Source organism: Podarcis erhardii, assembly GCF_964252035.2.
Source record: "Podarcis erhardii genome assembly, chromosome: 15".
Classification (NCBI taxonomy): domain Eukaryota; kingdom Metazoa; phylum Chordata; class Lepidosauria; order Squamata; family Lacertidae; genus Podarcis; species Podarcis erhardii.
This window is the reverse complement of record NC_138505.1, coordinates 4767225-4789631: the sequence shown is the minus strand read 5'-3', so window position 1 is coordinate 4789631 and position 22407 is coordinate 4767225. Positions and strand designations below refer to the sequence as shown.

Below are 22407 nucleotides of genomic sequence, written 5' to 3'. Positions count from 1 at the left end.
GTTTCTGATGGTGGGGAGAAGGGGGGGTTCCTTTCTCTCCCCCCCCCAATCCTCAGCACCACCCTGGGCTATATATTAGCCTGGCAAGGGGGGGGAAGGGAGGAGGGCTTGCCAGGAGCAGAGAAAGGGGTGGAGCTACTGGATTGGGGGGGGGCGTGGTGGAAGGGAGGGAGGGAGGGAGGTGTTGCCAGAGCGAGGAAGGGAGAGGAAGAGTGAAGGATCGATGAATCTGAAAAGGGGAAGGGGCCAGAGGCAGGCCAGGGAGGGGGGCGGCTTGCGGGCAAAGTGACCGAGCAGGAGAAGGAGGGGGGCAGAAAACGCGGAGAAGAGACAGTCTCTGTGTTCAGTCCAAGCTCTCTGCCTGCCGGATCAGCCCCCAAGTTTCACTCCCGCTTCTCCAGGAAAACAAGACTTTCTGGGACCAGCAACAGAGGTGCAGAGAGTCCAGGAGGGAGGTGGAAAGTGGGGAGGGGGGAATCTCTCTTTACAAGCTCTTCTTGGGGTCCCCCCAAAAATCTGCAGCCCGGCCACGCGCTCCGTCCTGGAAGAGGCTGGAAGAGGAGGAGCGGCAGCAACAACAGACTTGGATAAGACACCACTACCCCACTCCCTCTGGAGAGAGAAACAGAGAGAGAGAGAAATCCATCAGGTTGGGGAAGGCAGGAGAGCTACACCAGGAGAACTTCCACCTGTTTCCAGGGGCTCAGGTGAGTCTTTTGTTTCGCTTGCCTCTGCAGCTTTATCCCGGGGTGCTGTCATAGGAAGACTTCAAGGCAGGGGACACTGTAGACATTCCCCCACCTCCCAAAAAATTCTTAACTTTGGAAGTACAGGGGTACCTCTGGTTACGTACTTAATTCGTTCCGGAGGTCTGTTCTTAACCTGAAACTGTTCTTAACCTGAAGCACCATTTTAGCTAATGGAGCCTCCTGCTGCTGCCACACGATTTCTGTTCTCATCCTGAAGCAAAGTTCTTAACCCGAGGTACTATTTCTGGGTTAGCGGAGTCCGTAACCTGAAGCGTCTGTAACCCGAGGTACCACTGTAAAGGAATGGAACTTCCCTCCTCACTGACATCCCCCTTCCGTTTACTTGCATTCAGGAAAGTTGTCAAGTCATTATTATTCTGAGCTGGTATTTCGGTTGGGGTGGGGCTCAATATACCTTCATGAAGCTTTCACACTGTTTTTCCTAACTGCCTCCTGCGAGACAGAGTTTTGTTTTTAAAGCTGCTCTTTACAAAACTCACGTTATTGTTGCGACGAGGAAGGGCAGGTGGGAAGTTTGACGTGATAATTGTGTGACTATATAACCGTCTGAAGAAAGGAAGCGAAGGGGAGGGGGATATCGGACCTTAAATGTCCAGATTCTAAACTGATCTCACCAAATCTCTGAATCTCCCTCCCTTCTTGCCATGGGCATCTATCTATCTGCTCCAAAGTCCTCTGCCCACATTTCACGCTTGCTCCCATATCACATTTCTAAATTCCGCCTGCCTGTCACTCAATCGCTCTGCTTGACTTGCTCTTCCATCCACGCGTCCAACTCTTTTATCCTTAGCCGTCCCTCGTTGGACGGCTCCGATTCTCTGCCCATCGCTCCACCAGTCCGCTAAGTGGGACTGCCGTCGAATGTGCTCCTGTCCAGGGGTGGTTCTGAGTAGGGTTGCAGCCCTGGGGATGGCAATTAAATTCCGTTTGCATTCCGACAAGGAGCTACCCAGTTCGCGCTTCTCAAAACCCGGTTAGTCTTTGAAATTTGCACCCCTGCAAATTTCAAAGGACGCGGTTCCCCCATGGAAAAATGCACACCAAAATGCACTTGTGCATTCCCAAAAATGCATGCGTTCATGAAGATGCCGTACAGATGAAAACATAGGGGGAATTTGCTTGTGAATTAAAACTGCATGCAGAGATGTGTGTCTCAGGAGAAATTCTCCCTCAAGCAGTGGCGAATTTTTCACAAGGATTGAAATGCGGAATTTAAGACTGGTGAAATGAGCAAAATGGGACTGATTTGTCATTCTCTAGACCAGACTCCCTGGGGTCTTTAATCCTAAGCTTTTGCTCTGTGGTGTTGGTAATTCCTACGGAGCCAATCTGTTATTCTCTCTCCTACTCATCTAGGTCTGCAGCTATCTACTGAAATGTCCATTTCCCTGTTCTCCCACTTCAGTGTAGAGATCCTTGTCTGAGGCTAAATTTCCTTTCCTGACCCCCTTTCAAAATCTAAGCTCGTATCTCTTTCCACCTTGGAGACATGCTATTCCTCTCTTGACAGCCTTCCTGAATTTTCTGCCTTCTGCTTCCGCAAAAATTTGACTCTTCATCCATCTACGTTCCTTCCGCTAGATCACCTGCACATTTAAAAAGACAGGCGTCCATCTGTCCGTCCTACAGCCAAGACTTCACCTGCATCTGCTGTTTTTCTGAACTCATCTCTTCACTCCAAACCGATGGCCGGCAGGTTAGTGCCCTTTCATTTTTAACTAAGCAAAAAAAGATTTTTTTTAAAAAGAATCAATTGTGGTTTTATTTATTTACCTGCTTGATTTAAATTTGGGGCAAAGAAAAGGTGGCTGAGGTCAACCCTGTGGTTGAGAAAGCGCAGGGTGATTGTGGTTTCTTTTGCAGTTGGGGAGAGCACTCTGCAGATGCTCAGAGGTAGAGTCTTCTGAGGAGTCAGACCGAAATGATATCCAGGGCCGAATTCGCCCCATCAGCAATGGTGGTGGTTGCCACTGTGGACTGTTTTAACTTTATGTCAAAGTTTTTAAAACTGGGTTGCGGGGAGAGAAGGGGGCTCCGTTCATGTCTTGCGATGACATCGTGGTTTGGAAATAGTTTGGGTGCGATCCAGCAGTGGCTCGGGACAATTTAAGTCCTGTTGGCTTCAGAGGGCGAGTCAAATCTTTCCGATTTAAATCAATGAGACTTTCTTCTTTCTTTCCTTCCGTCCTCCCCACCCCCTTGTTCCTCGTGCCTCTGCGTTTTGAATAATTTTGGCTTCGGACCACCCACGACAGAGAATGCTTAAAAAACAGAGATAAATGTGGGGAAGGAGTTCAGTGTGGCAGATGAACGGTGACGGCGGGCTTGTAATGTAGGTAGTCGTATCGCATGCAGATCTTCCCAAACTGAGCTGCCCTTTTAGGGAGAGAGGAAATGGCCTATTTTTATTTATTTTATTTTGCAAAGAATCAGGCCCTACCTAGAACTCAGTATTACCAACACTGTCTCCAAGGTTCCAGGCAGAGAGTCGTCACCTGGAGATTCCGGGAACAGAACTTGCGAACTTTTCACGTGCGAATTGTGCACTCCGCACAACTGAGTTTTTATTTTTTCAAAAGCCCCCTTTTTATAGCGCCTTGTCAAATGGTGTGCTTTCGTTACCATTGTCTCTCCTCTGATCGCCAGAGGTTAGTAACCTGATAGGGGAGAGAATGACATTCCTCAGAGCTTTGGAAAGCCTAAAGCAGCTGATTTTAATATGTGTGTGTGAGGGGGTGCGTCCTCTTCCCCCCCCCCCAAGTACTTTTCCATCCAAGCCTGAGAAAGTAGGTGGAGACGTTTGTGTACAGTACTTGCATTCTTATATAAGAATCCAAGTACTGCTGGATCGCTGGTGTTCGCTGAGCCCAGAGCGAGGCTTCGGGTCAGCCAGACGATTCCAAGAATCTCACAAGCAAAGCAGGAAAGCGGCTCCCTTCCCTCGTATTCCCCCCCCCCCCCCGTTGCCCAGTGCTGCAGAGGTAGACTGCCACTGCACCTGGAGGTTTCACTCACCTATCGAACCTTTAAAGGGCCGGATAAAAATCCCTCTAATAAAGAGTTGGGTCAACCTGCCACTTTATTTCGGCTTCGCAATCCCCTCCCTGCCAGCCTTTCTTAAGTTTCTTTTGAACCATTTCCAGCATCACTTTGCAAACCATTTTTAAAATATAATATTATTATTTGCAACGGATTTATTTTTAAAGCAATTGCGAAAGCTTCCTGATCTTTTCGCATTTGTAGCTGCCCCTAGATCTCAGGTTTGGGACCTGAAATCTCAGGTTCTGGGATACACCTGACTGTATGGGCCCAATCCGGCTGAGCAAAGAGGAAGCGTGTCTCCTTGCACTGAACTGCTTCCTGTTGTCAAAGGCTCCCTTATTAACCATCCCCTTTTCAGAGCTGGAGGGGGACACACACACAAACAAATATTTGGCATTCTTTTCATCCAATGGCTCTGTGGAAGAAAGCGACGGGGTTTGTGTTTGTGAGAAAGACTTTTTACCACCAGCAATATCATGTTAACAAGGTCTTGGGGCCGACCCAGCTGGCTTAAGTGATTGCATAGTGCAATTTCCATGCGTGTTTACTCAAAAGTCAGCCCCACTGAGTTCAGCAAGTCTTAAGGGAGCAGGCCACTCACTGGTCACTAATTGAGCCAAAATTGCAGTTTTACTCCTGATGTGAAAAGCCATAAAGGCTAGAGGTGGAGGCATGGTTCTGAATGGGTGTGGCGAAAGACAGGGGCAGTTCTAAATGGGTGTGGCCAAAGACAGGGGAAGTTCTAATGGGTGTGACCAAAGACAGGGGTAGTTCTAATGGGTGTGACCAAAGACAGGGGCAGTTCTAAATGGGTGTGGCCAAAGACAGGGGAAGTTCTAATGGGTGTGGCCAAAGACAGGGGAAGTTCTAATGGGTGTGACCAAAGACAGGGGCAGTTCTAAATGGGTGTGGCCAAAGACAGGGGAAGTTCTAATGGGTGTGACCAAAGACAGGGGTAGTTCTAAATGGGTGTGGCCAAAGACAGGGGAAGTTCTAATGGGTGTGGCCAAAGACAGGGGAAGTTCTAATGGGTGTGACCAAAGACAGGGGCAGTTCTAAATGGGTGTGGCCAAAGACAGGGGAAGTTCTAATGGGTGTGGCCAAAGTCAAAGGGGAGGTTCTGAACAAGCCTGGTCAAAGTCTGAGAGAGGGTTCTGAATTTAGTTTGTTTTTTATTTATTAAATTTCTATACTGCCCTCCATCCGAAAATCTGTGGGTGGTTTACAATATGAAAACGCAAAAATATATAAGTCATAATAACAAATGAAAACAATACAGTTTAAAAGCCTAGAGATTGTTCACCAAAGGCTTGGGAGAAGAGGAATGTTTTCCCCTGGCACCTAAGTAATGAAGGCATCAGGTGCGCCTTCCTCGGAAGAGCATTCCGCAAGTGGGGAGCCACTGCAGAAAAGGCCCTGCTGTTGCCCTCCAGACCTCTTGCGGAGAAGGCACACAAAGAAGATTTGAGGGTCTGGGTTGGTTTTACATGGGGAGAGGCAGTCCTTGAAGTATTGTGTGGGGTGTTTCAATAGCTGAGCTTTTTTTAGGGAACCCTCAAAGTTGTCGAGCTTTTATTACAAAAAGCGCCGCTTTCCAGAAATTCCCAACGGACATCAATTCTGCCTTTGAAATCTCATATGCCTGCCCTAGTATTAGGGTCCTGATCCTCATAAGAGGTCAAAACCAGCACTTTGAATTGGGCCCAGAAACTAATTGACAGCCAGTGCAGTCGGACCAGGATCGGTGCAATATGCTCAAACCATCTAGCCCTGGTGAGCAACTGAATTCTGCACCAGCTGAAGTTTCCGAAGCATCCTCATGGGCAGCCCCGCGTAAAACATGTTGCAGTAATCTAGCCTAGAGATAACCAGAACATAGACAACAGAATGGGTCTGGCCCAAGACAGAGGGGTGGTTCTGCAGGAGATGGAGGGGTAAGGTCTCGTGTATTCTGGTGGCCTTCCTTCACCTACCTGCCCCTTCCCACCTCGTTACGCAAACGAGATCAAGCCGGTGATTTTCCACGATGATTCCCGCCACTCTGGAATTCCCTTCTGAGGGAGAGCCTCCCAGATTGATCCTTCCCAGCGCCGCCCCGTCCGCCAAGCTCCTACTTATATCAAAAGCCTTTTGTCTGCCTGTCTTGTGTGTGTTTTGTTTTAAAGGAGAATAGAAAATCTTTCACGGGTATCTGTGGCTTTGTGGCTTGGCGGGAGATCACTCGAGAACCTTGCACTGTGGCGGCGAATTCCTTGAGCTCCGAGGGCGTTTCGGGATTAGATGTTTTAGCAGTTCCAGGCTTTTTGTATATAATTGCAGCATATATGTTTGGCTGTGGGATTTTGCCCAGAGAAAAGCTTTGGCTGCGATGCTGGAGTGTACAGCGCATGTAGAAAAGTGATATATCAACACTGAGAAAAGGGTCCAAGAGCAACATTCCTTATGTGTGTTTGTTTCGCCGCTTAACATTGCTGAAGGTTAAGGACGACTCTCCCAGTTTTTAAGCAGTGCAGCCCGTGGTTATTCTGGAAATGTAGCCCTTGAATCTTTGGCAACATGCTCACCACAGGGAAATCCTGGGAACTCTAGTTTGTTAAGGGTGCTGGGAATTGTAGCTCAATGAGGGGTCAACCACAGCTACCTGGATTCTTTGGAGAAGCCATATGCTTTAAATGCAAGTTTTGCGGACATGGCGTTTGTTATCGTGAGCAGTTCTGTAGTACGTATATATTTCTATCCTTTGTTTTGAATCAAACACAGGCCACCACACACCCTCCTTTTGCAGACTGGTTAGGGAGGTGTGTTGTTGACGTCACAGAGCCTTGCCAATAGGTCCTCATCACAGCTGTAACAGAATCATGGCATAGATGGAATCTGCTTTTCAACACGAAATCTGGTTGAATTTTCGTAGGGAACAGTGGTGAACCACAAGCCTGAGGGTCTCTCCTTTGCACAAGTTCTTCAGAGGCGACTTGCTGCTGTCCCTGAACTGCGGCTAGAATCATTGAGCTGTTGCTCATTCCAAAAACCAAACCCTTGCCAGAGATTTCCTTGAAACTTCCTGTATTTGCCCTAGAGGTTGTTAATTTTGCAGAGGCAAACATGGCCCTGCTAGATTGATCTCTGCGCTGAAAAACCTATCCGCTGGTTTGTGCAGCCTGATTGCTGCTACTTCAGGAATTGATGGACTAGCACTCCGCGCATGCCTAGAGGAACTAACCAATATAACAGCTCAGGACTGACACAGATTCTGGGGCCAAATCCTGAAGTCATGCATCCCTGCACTATAGATATAGTGACGGTGAAGACAGAGAAATGATATAAGGGATGATTTGCTTGCCTGATGCACAGTTTGGAGAATCAGAAACGAGCTATGGGCTTCTAAACCAGCAGTATTTTTCAAATTCATTTATGGAATTATTTCCAGCATTATCTGCAAACCACCTTTCCACCGCCCAGTAGTTGCTGAGCAGTTTGTCAAAGTTTGCAAGCAGTGTGCTGCCTCTTCCAGCACAACTGTTGGCATTATAAAAAAAAAGAGTTCAGTTCCAGGTTGCAGAAGGGGAGGGGAGGGAAAAGATGGGTAATGTTTTCCAGGTATTAAAAAAAACACACCCTGGTGCAGAGCCAGGGTGTGTGTGTTTGGCTGACACGTTGAAAGCAGTTGCGACGCAGTGGAAGAATTGCTTGCCTCCCCTTTTCGCAGCCTCCCTGGGTGTCTGCCGTCTGAAGGGATGAGCAAGCCTTTGGAGAGACCTGCCCAGGTGCCGCAGGGTGATTTAGAAAGCACAGGCAGAAGAGCCCAATGGGTGTGTGTATGTTGGACAGGGAGGAAAGAATCAAGGAGAAGATGAAAACAGCGTCTCCAACGCAATTGGTTACAGTTATACCTTAGACATAACTGTAACCAATTATACAGTTATACCTCAGTTATACCTGAGGCAAGGGACGCAGGTGGCGCTGTGGGTTAAACCACAGAGCCTAGGACTTGCCGATCAGAAGGTCGGCGGTTCGAATCCCCGCGATGGGGTGAGCTCCCGTTGCTCGGTCCCTGCTCCTGCCAACCTAGCAGTTCGAAAGCATGTCAAAGTGCAAGTAGATAAATAGGTACCACTCTAGCGGGAAGGTAAACGGCATTTCCGTGTGCTGCTCTGGTTCGCCAGAAGCGGCTTAGTCATGCTGGCCACATGACCCGGAAGCTGTACTCCGGCTCCCTCGGCCAATAAAGCGAGATGAGCGCCGCAACCCCAGAGTCGGCCACGACTGGACCTAATGGTCAGGGGTCCCTTTACCTTTACCTCAGGCTGAAGTTGCTTCAGGTTGAGCGTTTTTGGGTTGTGCTCTGCAGCGACCTGGAAGTAACGGAACGCGTTACTTCCGGGTTTCGCCGCTCGTGCATGTGCAGCCGGTCAAAATGACATCACTCGCATGCGCAGAAGCGGCGAATCGCGACCCAGTTGGAAGCTGCGCCTTGGTTTCCGAATGTTTTGGACCATATGGTCATCCAGATTGCTGTTTCTACCTTGTGTCCTGTTTTGTGTCCTCAGGATGCTTCAGGTTTTTTCTGTCTGTGCATCAACAAGCAGTGCCAGAAATAAGTTCCCGGACAAGATTGGTTATGTGTGTGTTGTTGGTTATTATGAATATATGAAGAGGTTTCTGCACCACAGTCTTAGGATCAAGTTCTTTGACTGCAAGGTCTGGGGAGGAAAAACTTGTATGACATTGAAGAGATTTGTTCCCCAAAAGCAGAAATTTAAAAGGGCCAACTCTCTTCTAGCTTGCAAAATATTAATAATAATAATAATAATGGGGAATTATTTTTAATTTGTGGAATGCTCTCTCCAGGGAGGTTCGGCTGGTGCCTTCCTTATACACCTTATACACTGTTCCTCTTTAACTAGTCTTTTGGCTGATTGACATTCAATGCCCTTTCAAAATATGTTTTTATTGTGTGTTTTGAGTTTTTATATTGTGATTTTATGTTGCAACCACCCTGAGACCTGCAGGTGTAGGGTGGTATATAGATGATATTATTATTATTATTATTATTATTATTATTATTATTATTATTAAATCATAAATGGCCTGGTCGCTTGTTGCCATTGATGAGTCACCACTGGTGACTAGGCAATTCAAAAGCCCTGGAGTGTGTTTGACATTTCCATGCACGTGAAATGACAGAACTCTTACAGCTGCGCCCCAGCCAAAGGGAAGGGATGGTTTTGACCCAATTTTGTGTGTGTGTGTGTGTGCGTTTACATGGGAGAAACCATTACTCATTCCATTGGCCATGGGTCTCTCTGTGTGTGCTTGCCAGGTGCTCTGTAACAAAGAATATTCTTTTCCCTTCTCCATCCTCTCTGAAGTTTGCTGCTGCTGCAGCATTAGTTGTTTAACCCTCGATTCGCACCCGTGCCCTACCACTGTTTGCATTCGCGCCGTCCGGTCCCCACGGGGAACAAAGCTTTGGCTGGTCCTCAAGCCTTCCTTTAGAGCGCAGCAGCAGCGATGAAGAGCGCTCGAAATTCTCCCTTTCCCTCGACGGAGAGCGAAAGAACAGCCCTCATTGCTTCATCGGTTAACAATGAACAGATGGACCATCACGGCTGGACGGGGAGCCTCCCATCTGCAGGAATTGTTGAGCGGTGGAAAAGAGAATCCCAGGCTCACTCAGAACGTTTCTTGGCCCCGCCGTGAGAACGTAAGAAGAAGCCCTGCTGGATCAAGGCCAATAGCCCGTATAGCCTAGCCTCCTGCTCTCACGGGAGCCGAATGCCCTTAAGAAACCTAGGAACGCAGATAGACTCCCTCTGGACCTGGAGGTTCCATTAGAACATAAAACGAGCCTGCTGGATCAAGGCCAATGGCCTATCTAGTCCGGCATGCTGTTCTCACAGAGGCCACCCAGATGCCCGGAAAACCCTCAACTAGGAAATCCCATCACAAGAGCCCTTTCCCCACTGTGGCTTTCAACAACTGGGATTCAGCAGCATTTGTTGTTGTTGAGTCGTTTAGTCGTGTCCGCCTCTTTGTGACCCCATGGACCAGAGCACACCAGGCACTCCTATCTTCCACTGCCTCCCGCAGTCTGGTCAAACTCATGCTGGTAGCTTCGAGAACACTGTCCCACCATCTTGTCCTCTGTCGTCCCCTTCTCCTTGTGCCCTCCATCTTTCCCAACATCAGGGTCTTTTCCAGGGAGTCTTCTCTTCTCATGAGGTGGCCAAAGTCTTGGAGCCTCAGCTTCAGGATCTGTCCTTCCAGTGAGCACTCAGGGCTGGTTTCCTTCAGAATGGAGAGGTTTGATCTTCTTGCAGTCCATGGGACTCTCAAGAGTCTCCTCCAGCACCATAATTCAAAGGCATCCATTCTTCAGCCTTCTTTATAGTCCAGCTCTCACTTCCACACATCACTACTGGGAAAACCATAGCTTTAATTATACGGACCTTTGTTGGCAAGGGGATGCCTCTGCTTTTTAAGATGCTGTCTAGGTTTGTCATTGCTTTTCTTCCAAGAAGCAGACGTCTTTTAATTTCGTGGCTGCTGTCACCATCTGCAGTGATCATCTGGAAATCGGCTGTATGACAGAGGGAGGTTTTGCACCAAGTTCAAGGCACTAGTCCTCATTTTTCAATAGGAGGCACCTGCTAAAAGCTGTGTTGTTTCAGCAAAGTCTTCTCTTCTCATGAGGTGGCCAAAGTCTTGGAGCCTCAGCTTCAGGATCTGTCCTTCCAGGGAGCACTCAGGGCTGATTTCCTTCAGAATGGAGAGGTTTGATCTTCTTGCAGTCCATGGGACTCTCTAGAGTCTTTATGGTCCAGCTCTCACTTCCATACATCACTAGTGGAAAATCAGAGCTTTAACTATATGGACCTTTGTCAGCAAGGTGATGTCTCTCCAACTGAGAAGGCAGAGAATATCCATCAAGACTAGTAACCATCAATAGCCCTCTCTTCCTCCGCAAATTGGTATAATCCTCTTTTAAAGCCGAATAGGTGTGCAACTATTACTGTGTCCTGTGGAAAGGAGTTCCAAAGTTCCATGCCGCATGAAATACTTTATTTTAACATCCACAAATTCTAGTGTTACGAGAGAGGAAGAAAACACATTTCTCAGACCCTCCAAGTGCCCCTATTTTCCAGGGACGTCCCTGATTTAGAGAAGGTTTCTGATTTGATCCCAGAATGCCCCGCTTTCCCTGAGGATGTCCCTATTTTCATTGGATAAATATTGGAGGGTACGGCATTATCCAACCCCCTAGCCATCTGAATACAATCCTGTTCCATGTTTTTAAAGGCAGCTCTCACATCTGAAAAGGCTAGAATGGCGTGGGTTGGGACACCTCTGCAACTCTCAAGATTTTAAATATATATATATTCTTTTTTGCAAGAGAGAGAGAGAGAGACTGAATGCCTGTATTAATTCCTTCTCCCACAGGCTGGTGGGCTCTGGAAAGCACCAGCCTTCCAAGGGTTAAGACCCCAAACCTTTTATTTTAGGCCCTAATCCTGTGCGCAAACCCTTTTAAATCCCTTTCCTGTGTCAGACTGAAGCTAGCACGGAAAAGAAAGGAGATCTCTTTTCACAGGAGCTAAAAAAACGAAGCACAGCAAACCGATTGTGGCTCTCTGCTAGACGTCCTTCCCCAAACCAGATTTTTACCCTTGCACCTTAATCTTTCATCAAGTTTTTTTTATTATTATTTAAGAAAAGACATTGATCCAACAGCACATCTTTTGTGCGAAAGCACCGTGCCTTAAATAAATACGTGTGCTTGAATAAGCGTCACCTGTTGGGTTTCTGCCTGCTCAGCAGCTGTTAAAGGAATGGAGCCTTATGTCTGCTATTCCCCCCCCCTCCTTCAGTGAGCACAGAATGGTAAGCTAGACAGAAAACATGACTCAGGATTTTCCCCCCCCCACTCCCGTGAAATGCTGAGTCATATCCAAAAACAGAAGCCCTGCCCCTTGACCCATAGGGCTCTGCCTCTCAACTGATGGACATTTCCACAGACCTCATTCCAGCATTCATAGGCGGGGAGGGAATCCAAGCTGGTAGCAGTCAATGGCTTCTGTGGAAGTGAGTTCCACAGTTCAGCTATGCGCTGTGTAAAGGACTTTCTTTTACCTAGGACCCATGTACCTACGGGACCTCCTCTCCTGGTATGCCCCATGGAGGACCTTAAGGTCCACAAATAACAACACTTTGGAGGTCCCGAGCCTCAAGGAGGTTAGATTGATCTCAAATAGGGCCAGGGCCTTTTCAGCGCTGGCCCCGCTGTGGTGGAACGCTCTGTCACAAGAGACTAGGGCCCTGCAGGACCTGACATCTTTCCGCAGGGCCTGCAAGACGGAGCTGTTCCGCCTGGCCTTTGGGTTGGACTTGGTCTGATGCCTGTTTTTCCCTCCCCTTATGGTCTTTATTTATCAGCTACTTTAAAATGAGGCTGCATTTTAAATTGCATTTTATCCTGTATTTTAAATTGTCCCCCGCCCCTCTTTCCGCGCATTATGTTTTTCCTGTGAATTTTATTGGTGTTAGCTGCCCTGAGCCCAGCTCTGGCCGGGGAGGGCAGGGTATGAATATTTTTTTTTATATTATTATTATTATTATTATTATTATTATTATTATTATTATTATGTGAATCCTCCATGATCAGCTGCATTGGATGCCCACGAATTCTAGTGTTAAGAGAGAGGAAGAAAACGTCTCTCTTTTTCCACTTTCCATGCATAATTTCCAAAACTTCCATCCTGCTGCCTCTCGCTCACCTTTTCTCCACATTAAGAAGCCCCAAGCGCTTGACGGATCAGCTTGCCCTTTCCTGAACCTTTTCCCAAACTCCCCCATTTCCATTTTGAGGCAAGGCTTTCTTTCCCTCCCCAAAGGGACCTCAAATTCCAGGGACAGGCCGCGCCCTGGCAGGATCGCATTGGCGAAAGTATGAGAAAGGCAATGGCCAAGGGATGCGATCCGCGTGGGGAGGAGACGTTGCTTGCCAAGACCTCTGACCTAGCTGGCAAGTCCCTTCTGGCCCTTCCTCCTCCTCCTCCGAACGTCGACACCGGTCTTCTGGGGTCTCTCGGTAGCCGTCACACCAAAGCGTGACCAACGGAGGTGAGCTCTGTCAGCCGGCCTGGACGCCTCCACCCCAAAAAACTCCTCCTCATTCCCTGCGTAGGTCGGCAAAGCTTGGCTCCCCGAGGACAACAGGATGAGCTGGAATGTTCCAGCCGAGCGAGGAGCACGGATCGGAGCCTCTCCGAAGGCTCTCCGTTCCAAATTTTGCTTTTTAAGACTTCTTGTGGCGTAATTCCTCCCAGCGCATCAGCCGCTCGTTCTGGCAGAGATCTCAAGCTCTGGAGCAGGTGCCTTGGGGGGGTGACTCCTGCACCTGGAGGAAGAGGGGGTCTTCAACATCCCATAATACACCAGGCTGGAGACAGAGCCACCCAGGCTGCGCCAGATTTGCAGGCCCTCTCCCCATCGCCAGCAGGACGCTTCTGTCAGAGGGTCGGACTAGGCAGACCTGAGTTCGAATCCTCACTCAGCCGCAAAGTGCACTGGGTATGACCTTGGAGTGGGCGGCCAGTCGCTAACTCTCAGCCCAACCTGCCTCGCAGGGTTGTTGTGGGGGGCTAAATGATGAAGGGGAGAACCACACATGCCACCTTGGAGGTGGGGTGCAAATGCAATTGACTGAGCGTTCAACCTCCAGGCTGCCAGCTGCCCCCATTCACCCAGAGCAGCCTTGCCAGCAGAATAAAAGTAAAGGTAAAGGGACCCCTGACCAGTGGCGTAGCGTGGGGGGTGCCAGGGGTGCCGGCCGCACCGGGCGCAACTTGGGCAGGGGCGCACTCGCACTAGCAGCTCTCTGCCCCTACTAAAATCCACTGGTTAGGGAGCCCGCGCTCGCTCGGCTTGGCGAGGAGGTCGCAGAAGGGGGAGAGCAAAGCCTTCTGCCGCTGGCAAAAAAAGGAGAGGAAGCCGGGCGGGCGGGCGGGCTGGCTGGCTCGCGGGGGTCTGGCTGCGCCTGCTGCTGCCGTTGCCGCTGCTGCCGGGCTTTGACAGCTTGGCGAAGCGGAGGGAGAGGTAATTGCGTCTCTCTTTCCACTGGCCGCCTGGGTAGTGAGCCAGGGAGCAGGGAGTCTGGCGAGGGGGCGGGAAGAGACTTTCCCCCCTTTTTCCCACCTCGCCTGGTCAAAAAGGAGAGCGGAGTCTCCTCAGGGTGCCCTCAGGCAGGGCAGGGCAAGGCAAGCAGAGCGAGGAGGAGAGAGAGGGGAAGGGGGGGGGAGCAGCCAGGAAACGACGCGGTGTGGAGGGGGAATCAATTAAGGAGAGAAGCCTCGCTGCTGCTGCTGCTTGGGAGAGTAAATTACTGTACTTGCCTTGCCCCGGGTTAGGGGGCGCAAATTATTTGCCTTGCCCCGGGTTGGGGGGCGCAAATTACTTGCCTTGCCCCGGGTGCTGATAACCCACGCTACGCCGCTGCCCCTGACCATTAGGTCCAGTCATGGACGACTCTGGGGTTGCGGCACTCATCTCGCTTTATTGGCCAAGGGAGCTGGCGTACAGCTTCTGGGTCATGAGACCAGCATGACTAAGCCGCTTCTGGCGAACCAGAGCAGCACATGGAAACGCCGTTTACCTTCCCGCCGGAATGGTACCTATTTATCTACTTACACTTAGACATGCTTTCGAACTGCTAGGTTGGCAGGAGCAGGGACCAAGCAACGGGGGCTCGGCCCATCGCGGGGATTCAAACCGCCGACCTTCTGATTGGCAAGTCCTAGGATCCGTGGTTTAACCCACCGCGTCCCTCCAGCGGAATAGGAGACCCTTAATCTCATGGGTCACGGGTTCGAGTGCCATGCAGAGCAAAAGATTCCTGCATTGCAGGGAGGTGAGCTAAATGGCACTTGTGGTCTTCTCCGACTCTCCAGCACTACGCTTCTATCCCCATGCAACCGTTTTCGGCTCCCGTGACCCAAGGAAAGGGTGGCTTGAGGGGTCAGTGGGGGGATGCTCAGGAAATGCCCCCCACCCAGTTGAAAACTAGTTTGAGAAATGTGGCATTGGCAGAGGGCAGGACCTTTCAGCAGTAGAGAACCTGGTTTGCATGCAGAAGGTATCTTTCTTCAGAAACATGAGGACTGGAACCTTGCTTTATTTTTAGATAGAGGGCCATTGTTCCGTGCTGGGACATCCAGCACGGAATAAAGAATCTATCTATCTATCTATCTATCCACGCTGCATCCAGGAGGTGCCGTTTTATCGCTTTGATTGATTGCTGGAAACTGCAGGAGAGTTTGAATCCTGCCATCAGATTTCCCACCTGGTTGGCCACGGTGAGAACACGATGCTGGACCCCTTTGGCCTGATTCTGCAAGCTCTTCTTAGGTTCTGAAGTTCGGTTAAGGGTGATCAGGGCTTTGAGTTGCAAGGCGTCAGGGTCCTTGGTGGTCTTTGCAGCACCTTGTGCTCCACCCCGCCCCCATGGTGAGCAGAATAAATTATGCCCAAATGAGTTTAATTTGCATAGATTATTCAGGCCATTGCATCTGAGTTATGTCTGTTTCGGGGGCACGGTATGCAGATGGACTTTGTGCTCAAAACTCAAACCTCCTGCTCCCGGGTTTTCCCCAAATACTGCACAAGGAAAATCCAGATTTTGCAGCTTGCATATATTAAGCTAAATGGCACACATTTGCATGGTTTTTTTCTAGCTACAGCTGAATGGCTCCGTATCCCAGCTGATTCCTTCTGTTTCCATGCCCTTTTGAGCCTGCTTTTGCAACCATGTGGATTAGAAGCTTGGATCTTCAATGGGGAAAGCTGTTCATCTGTGGAACTGCCTGGCTCATGATGTGGTGGGCTCTCCTTTGCTGGGGATGCTTAAATAGTGCAGTGGGGGAGAACCGCCCTACCCCACTATGGGCCAAATTTGACATCACAATGCTTGGCAGGTGACGTGGAGCTTTGAAGTCCCAACAACCAGCTGGTGGTCGGGACTTCAAAGCCCGATTGATATGCTGATCAAGGGGAACTTCAGAAGCTGAGGTTTTGTCAGCCCTAATAATAATAATAATAATAATAATAATAATAATAATAATAATTTATTATTTATACCCCGCCCATCTGGCTGAGTTTCCCCAGCCACTCTGGGCGGCTCACAATCAAGTGTTAAAAACAATACAGCATTAAATATTAAAAACTTCCCTAAACAGGGCTGCCTTCAGATGTCTTTTAAAGATAAGATAGCTGCTTATTTCCTTCACATCTGAAGGGAGGGTGTTCCACAGGGTGGGCGCCACTACCAGGAAGGCCCTCTGCCTGGTTCCCTGTAACACCGCTTCTCACAATGGGGGAACCGCCAGAAGGCCCTCGGCGCTGGATCTCAGTGTCTGGGCTGAACGATGGGGGTGGAGACGCTCCTTCAGGTATACAGGACCGAGGCCGTTTAGGGCTTTCAAGGTCAGCACCAACACTTTGAATTGTGTTCGGAAACGTACTGGGAGCCAATGTAGGTCTTTCAAGGTGTTATGTGGTCCTGGCGGCAGCTCCCAGTCACCAGTCTGGCTGCCGCATTCTGGATTAGTTGTAGTTTCCGGGTCACCTTCAAAGGTAGCCCCACGTAGAGCGCATTGCAGTAGTCCAAGCGGGAGATAACTAGAGCATACACCACTCTGGCGAGACAGTCCGCAGGCAGGGAGGGTCTCATCCTGCGTACCAGGTGGAGCTGATAGACAGCCACCCTGGATACAGAATTGACCTGCGCCTCCATGGACAGCTGTGAGTCCAAAATGACTCCCAGGCTGCGCACCTGGTTCTTCAGGGACACAGTTACCCCATTCAGGACCAGGGAGTCCTCCACACCCGCCAGACCCCTGTCCCCCAAAAACAATCAGCTGATTGTCAGTAGTTTCTAGACTGCTGATTATCAGCTGGTTGTTGTTGCTGTTTTCAGACGGCCTTTTTACCTGTACACACCTGGCATCATAGGCGCTTTCAGGTGATTGGCAGGGTGGGTTTGGCCTGGCAAAATGGGGAGCCCTGATGCACAAGCCAGAGATCCCCTGAAAGAGATGTTAGATCCCTGTCGCCACCAGAATCCCTTGTGGGTTTGATTGGATGACCTCAGTGGTGTCCCTTCTAAACTAAAAATAAATAAAAATAAATTCGATGATTCTTGTTGTTGTTTAGTCGTTTAGTCGTGTCCGACTCTTCGTGACCCCCTGGACCAGAGCACGCCAGGCCCTCCTGTCTTCCACTGCCTCCCGCAGTTTGGTCAAACTCATGCTGGTAGCTTCGAGAACACTGTCCAACCATCTCGTCCTCTGTCGTCCCCTTCTCCTTGCGCCCTCCATCTTTCCCAACATCAGGGTCTTTTCCAGGGAGTCTTCTTTTCTTATGAGGTGGTCAAAGTCTTCGAGCCTCAGCTTCAGGATCTGCCCTTCCAGTGTCCTTCAGAATAGATCGGTTTGATCTTCTTGCAGTCCATGGGACTCTCAAGAGTCTCCTCCAGCACCATAATTCAAAAGCATCCATTCTTTGGCGATCAGCCTTCTTTATGGTCCAGCTCACTTCCATACATCACTACTGGGAAAACCAGAGCTTTAACTATATGGACCTTGTTGGCAAGGTGATGTCTCTGCTTTTTAAGATGCTGTCTAGGTTTGTCATTGCTTTTCTCCCAAGAAGCAGGCGTCTTTGAATTTCGTGGCTGCTATGATTCTATGATTCTATACAGGTTAAAATTGGGAACATAAAGGGCACCCAGCTGGCAACTAGGGTGCGTGTCTATATAAGAGAGGGCAGAAGTTTAGGCGTCTTTGTGGTGTGCTTTTCGAAGGAACAGTCCTTCTATCCCCAGGGACTAGTCTCTTGATCGCTCTGAAGCGCGACCTCTGCACTCGCAAGCTGCTTGCCAAATCGCAGAAGAGCTGGGTGGGGTGTTGAGTTGGCCCGCTCCATCGGAGAGGGAATGGTGTGGTGTGTTTAACCTTGGCTTTCAAGTTCCCCTCGGCTCGCTGCTCTTTTATTTCCCAAGGAACGAGAGCGCTCCGTTCTTTTCCAAACACCCCGGCCAAACAGCTAAACGATTTCTGCTCCTTCTGGTGAAGTAATACGAGGGGAATGTTACTGTAACTGTTCAGGCCAAGAGGAGGAAGAACTTACGCTGGTTCAGCCTTTTTTTTTTTTTTTCTTTCCCCTTTCTGTAAAGCTGAAGTTCAGGAGTTTAGCTTAGTTTAAATATATACAGTGAGGTGGGGGGGGGGAGTATTTGATCCCCTGCTAAATTTGCCCGTTTGCCCTCTGACGAAGAAATGACCAGTCCATAATTTTAATGGTAGGTTTTATTGTAGCTATGACTTTTGTCTTCTGGGTTTCTGGGCGTCTTCCTGTTGTTATTCTGTCTCTCACAGCTACAATAAACCTACCATTAAAATCATGGACTGGTCATTTCTTCGTCAGAGGGCAAACTGGCAAATTTAGCAGGGGATCAAATACTTTCCCCCCTCACTGTGTGTGTATACATACACACACACACACACACACACACAAACACACAAACACAAACACACAAGCAAATGCCTTCAGAGGCTGACAAGTCTCTGGGAATTCAACCTGATACAGTTGCCCTCCCTTGTCCCACGTTTATTCCTCCAGTGAAAAACAGCAGGCACTCTGCACGTCCTCAGGAGCACCATTATTTTTGGTTGCTACTCGCCACCCTCCAAGAGGTCTGAAATATACTCAGAGTCGAGAGTGGATTTCATGCTCTTTATTCAGCTCATAGTGGTTGAGGAGGAATGGAAGTTCCCCCAGAATGTCTGCTTTATATACATTATTTACACAATGGGCCCCACGTGATTGGCTAATTCTGGGATTCTCCTGTAGGCCAATCAGGTTGTGAATTCACTTCCACCTGGAGCTGGATTGGGTAGCTCTTGTGGACCAATCAGACTGCTGCATTCTGGATCCTATTGTTCTATGACCAATCAAACTGCTGCATTCTGGATCCTATTGTTCTAGGACCAATCAGACTGCTGCATTTTGAATCCTATTCAACTCAGTACATAACAAGGTGTTTTTGCTTCAAAATCACCCGTGCCAGGATGCAACCTTCCACCCTGATCCAAATTAGGGTGTGCAGGTGTCCTCTTTTATGGGAGCAGTCCTCCTTGATGGGGAACTTTTTTCCAGCCATATTGGGCAATCTCCCAAGGGCCATGTGGCAATGGTGGGCGGGGCCAGAGGCAGAAGTGGGTGGGGCGACGAATGTGAAAGAAAGTTCCCTTTGGGCAGGAAAACAAAATGTCATGATTTCTGCTTTCCCTGTGGGACTTTCACACGCTCTGCTCCTCTGGGTGTTCACCCTCTCATGTCAATGTTTCCCTTTTTTTTAAGGGAAATCCCCTTATTCCAAATAGGATTCCTCGCAAGAAAAGGGGAAAGTTGACAGCTATGCACCCTCTCCAACTTGCTCCAGAGGGTATGGGGAACCCCAAGAGCAGATTTAAGGGAAAGAAAAAGCCTGTTGTACAGAGAAATCCTTGCAATGTTGGGACACATTGCTCATTGCCACTCTGGATACAGCGCATTATTTTGTCGTTATAAATAGTCATCCTTTTTTTATATTATTTTAGCAGTTGGCTAAATATTTGTTCTATTTATTTATTTATTTTAAATGCTCTGCTAGGTTGTAAGAAAACAACAACCTCAGGGGGTTTGTGAAAAAGATACAACAATAAAATTACCAGGGGGAGGGGAAGCAATAATTCAAGACTTTAAAAACAGTTAAAGCAACATTATACTTTTTTGAAAGACTTTAAAAACCGTTAAAATAACTGTATACTTAAAAACTAGCTTCAAATTTCCAAACAGCTTGAGTAGGCCTGCCTAAACAAAAAACGTTTTTTAGCAGGCACCGAAAAAAATACAGTGTGTTACGAAGTATGTGTCTGAACTCAAATGCGTGTCCAGCGCTCACAAGTATTCATGCACAAGAGTTTTAGGATGTAGGATTCACTGAGAGCGCTGACTAAGTTCCTTGTCGCAGCTTGAAGAGAGCTAACTAACCATTAGGATTTTTGTACTAATTTTAGCCAATGTGTTCTAATGGAGGGGGGGGGGCTTGAGATGAGCAATTCCTCTAATTCCAATAATTCTGTTGTCTCTTCCCAGAGTTCCCTGCCCGTTTCTTATTTTGTTTATTCTGCTCCATGAAAAGTTGAAGGAATATAATAGCAGTCAGCAAAAACTGATTGTCCTCGTTTGCTTTTTCCCTTTGCCTGTGGAGCAGCCTTTCCTTAACAGGAGGTGTTGATTAGATTTTACTGGTAACTAGATTACGAGTGCTGATCTTTATACAAGGTATTAGGAGCTCAGGACTCTTCAGGGCACCTTTGAGATAAGACTGGTACCGGGGTCAAGGAAGTTCAAAATGGGGAATCTCCTGCGATATTAAGTTGTTGTTGTTGTTTAGTTGTTTAGTCGTGTCCGACTCTTTGTGACTCCCTGGACCAGAGCACGCCAGGCACTCCTGTCTTCCACTGCCTCCCGCAGTTTGGTCAAACTTATGTTGGCAGCTTCGAGAACACTGTCCCACCATCTCGTCCTCTATCGTCCCCTTCTCCTTGTGCCCTCCATCTTTCCCAACATCAGGCTCTTTTCCAGGGAGTCTTCTCTTCTCATGAGGTGGCCAAAGTCTTGGAGCCTCAGCTTCAGGATCTGTCCTTCCAGGGAGCACTCAGGGCTGAATTCCTTCAGAATGGAGAGGTTTGATCTTCTTGCAGTCCATGGGACTCTCCAGAGTCTCCTCCAGCACCAGAATTCAAAAGCATCAATTCTTTGGCGATCAGCCTTCTTTATGGTCCAGCTCTCACTTCCATACATCACTACTGGAAAACCAGAGCTTTAACTATACGGACCTTTGTTGGCAACGTGATGTCACTGCTTTAACTATACGGACCTTATAGTTTAACTATAACTATACGGACCTAACTTAATATTGCAGGACTCTATCTCCTGCGATATTAAGTTAGGCCGACCTTTTTACTCACGTCACGATCTGCAGCAGTAAACCACAGAAAAAGTTGTGATTGACACACACACCCATTCACAAGCAAAGGCGCCTGCCTGATGTCAACAGGAAGGGAGTTCCAAAGTTACACAAAAAAATCAAGTTCTTCCAAATGCAGAACATGGTACCTGTAGCAGTACCAGTTCTGCCAGTCAACATGGCACCTCGCAGAATCATAGAATCATAGAGTTGGAAGAGACCACAAGGGCCATTGAGTCCAACCCCCTGCCAAGCAGGAAACACTATCAGAGCACTCCTGACATATGGTTGTCAAGCCTCTGCTTAAAGACCTCCAAAGAAGGAGACTCCACCACACTCCTTGGCAGCAAATTCCACTGTCGAACAGCTCTTACTGTCAGGAAGTTCTTCCTAATGTTTAGGTGGAATCTTCTTTCTTGTAGTTTGGATCCATTGCTCCGTGCCCGCTTCTCTGGAGCAGCAGAAAACAACCTTTCTCCCTCCTCTATGTGACATCCTTTTATATATTTGAACATGGCTATCATATCACCCCTTAACCTCCTCTTCTCCAGGCTAAACATGCCCAGCTCCCTTAGCCGTTCCTCATAAGAAAAACTGGTCCCAAATTGTTAATGGCTCTATATACTAATAACAGCACCTTGAATTCGGCTAACAGATTGAGGTTGAATCATGACAAGACAGAAGTACTGCTTTTGGGGGACAGGAGGCAGGCAGGTGTGGAAGACTCCCTGGTCCTGAATGGGGTAACTGTGCCCCTGAAAGACCGGGTTCGCAGCCTGGAAGTCATTTTGGACTCATAGCTGTCCACGGAGGCGCAGGTCAATTCTGTGTCCAGGGCAGCTGTTTATCAGCTCCATCTGCATGCTCTAGTTATCTCTCGCTTGGACTACTGCAATGCACTCTATGTGGGGCTACCTTTGAAGGTAGTGTTTTTTTGGTCATCTTGTGAGTCTAGCTTCTGAGATATTCTGTGTCCAGGGCGGCTGTTTACCAGCTCCATCTGGTACGCAGGCTGAGACCCTTCCTGCCCGCGGACTGCCTCACCAGAGTGGTGCATGCTCTAGTTATCTCCCGCTTAGACTACTGCAATACGCTCTACGTGGGGCTACCTTTGAAGGTGACCCGGAAACTACAACCAATCCAGAATGCAGCAGCCAGACTGGTGACAGGGAGCGGCCGCCGAGACCATAACACCGGTCTTGAAAGACCTACACTGGCTCCCAGTACATTTCCAAGCACAATTCAAAGTGTTGGTGCTGACCTTTAAAGCCCTAAATGGCCTTTGTCCAGTATACCTGAAGGAGCGTCTCCACCCCCATCGTTTTGCCCAGACACTGAGGTCCAGCTCTGAGGGCCTTCTGGCGGTTCCCTCGCTGAAAGAAGCCAAGTTACAGAGAACCAGGCAGAGGGCCTTCTCGGTGGTGGCGCCCTCCCTGTGGAACGCCCTCCCACCAGATGTCAAAGAGAAAAACTTTTAGAAGACATCTGAAGGCAGCCCTGTTTAGAGATTAGAGAAGCTTTTAATGT

At 48.7% G+C, this 22407-nt stretch overlaps 1 protein-coding gene across 3 annotated transcripts in view; it reads left to right on the top strand.

Annotated features, from left to right (window-relative positions):
* Window positions 1–237: 237 nt before the first annotated feature.
* Window positions 238–22407, top strand: part of ADAMTSL4 (ADAMTS like 4) — a 98225-nt gene continuing 76055 nt past the window's right edge. Inside the window, exons 1-2 of one of the 3 annotated variants that reach the window (XM_081840831.1) lie at window positions 238–707; window positions 2352–2466. The gene's annotated coding sequence lies outside the window, so the exon portion shown is untranslated. The remainder of the gene's footprint in view (window positions 708–2351; window positions 2467–22407) is intronic. The other 2 variants (XM_081840828.1, XM_081840829.1) reach the window with 2 other exon arrangements.